A 1,471-nucleotide genomic window follows, 5' to 3' on the forward strand; every position below is an offset into this window, starting at 1 on the left:
GATTCAAAGATTGAATGATAAGGATATTCCTCCTAGTCATATAATGCAGTTATCAGGACACAAAAATGTGCAGAGTACTAACCACTACAGTCACGTTTCACAAGAACAACAGAAAATTGAGTGGCTCGACTTCAATGGTTCAGACTGAAACGCACTCTCTTGTCGAAACAACAAAACAAGAAAGTCCAACGCCGACATGTAGTCTCAAAAGCCGTTTCTTTTAAGGGCCCAGTTCTAAATTGAACACTGAAATCCCTCAAAGACAGAATAAACTATTATACATATAATTGAAGGAACAGTGAAATGAGGCCTCTATCGCATGAATATTCTGCAGTGCTAAAAACACTCTGGTCGACGAACTAAACTACACATGTAGAACCTAAGATCGAACTTAGAACTTAGAATTTCGTAACACATAACTGTTTCGAAAAGAGAGAGACAAATGCAAAGTAAGTTTGATGAATGGAAGTTCTTTAATCTTGCCCCTCATTCAGCATAAAGTTGTTCTCCTTGTATTGCGAACTGTTTTCGCCGTAGGTTTCTGATTACTCATTTTGTTGCAGTAAAGCTTTGGGCAAGAATACCTTTACAGACAGGAGATATAGTCCATCGCCACTCTTCCTCAATTTGGGTGTCAACGTTCACAAATGTGTTAGCGTTGCATTCAAAGGTTAAACTTGACCAGCATTTTGTGCAGCGAGTTCTACGGTCACGATTGACTTCAAACTTGCAGATATAAAACTAGAGAGCTCTGAGGCTTTTTGCTGAAGTAAGAGAAAAAAATCTGTCGTAGAGTTTCGAAGTTTTTGCCAATTTTTGTAAAAACTTGGTTTTAAAAATATGCCGATATCTCAATCGTTTTTTAATCTACAAGAAAATAAATACCATTTTCTTCAAGTTCCACCATTCTTTATTAAGGGTGCCAGTTAAATCGTTAAATCGTTCCTGCCGAAAAACGCGATTCAAAAACATATAACCCACGAGCGCATATAAATAGGTTCGGGCTACTTTAAGGGAAACACGCTGCAGTAAAAGAACGGTTTGTCGAATCCTTGCATGAGAGCGTTTTAATTTCGTTTCCTTTTTGAAAGAAGCGAGTCAGCAAAACAAGCAAAACGATTTCTTGAAGACAGGCAGTTATTTTTATTTACGACACACCACTTAATCTCTTCAGCATTATTATTTCTAAGCGAAATGTAAATTATAAAAAGTCATTACAATTAGCATTCCTAGAGACCGTCTACTGTCAGGACTACTGTGTCGATACTGCATAAAGCAACCTGAAAAATAAAAGACAGTATTATGCAGTATTTGTACTGAAATCCGCAGTGCTGTCTTAATGTTCTACATAAAGAAAGAGAAAACAACCTTCAATAGGGATAAGAGGGGTGTTTGTGTCAATGTAAAAACGAAGTACGCTTAATGGTCGACTTAAAAAGGGAGATGACTAGATAATATACTTAAATGGCAA

Source organism: Porites lutea, chromosome 1, assembly GCF_958299795.1.
Source record: "Porites lutea chromosome 1, jaPorLute2.1, whole genome shotgun sequence".
Classification (NCBI taxonomy): Eukaryota; Metazoa; Cnidaria; class Anthozoa; order Scleractinia; family Poritidae; genus Porites; species Porites lutea.